Raw genomic sequence first — 226 nt, 5'->3', positions numbered from 1 at the left:
AGGTGTGGGGAGGTGGGAAGAGAGGGAAATTAGAGAGGGGGGAGGGGGTGTGAGAGAGAAAAAGAGAGAGAGGGAGAGAGACCGAGAGAGAGGCGGGGGTGAGAGACAAAAAGAGAGAGAGAGAGAGAGAGAGAGATAGAGAAAGAGAGAGAGACAGAGAGAAAGACAGACAAAGAGAGACACAGAGAGAGAGAGAAAAGAGAGAGAGACAGAGAGAGTTGGGGGG

The sequence above is a fragment of the Tachysurus vachellii genome, chromosome 24, assembly GCF_030014155.1.
Source record: "Tachysurus vachellii isolate PV-2020 chromosome 24, HZAU_Pvac_v1, whole genome shotgun sequence".
In the NCBI taxonomy this organism is placed as follows: domain Eukaryota; kingdom Metazoa; phylum Chordata; class Actinopteri; order Siluriformes; family Bagridae; genus Tachysurus; species Tachysurus vachellii.
Note: the sequence above shows the minus strand (reverse complement) of the source record.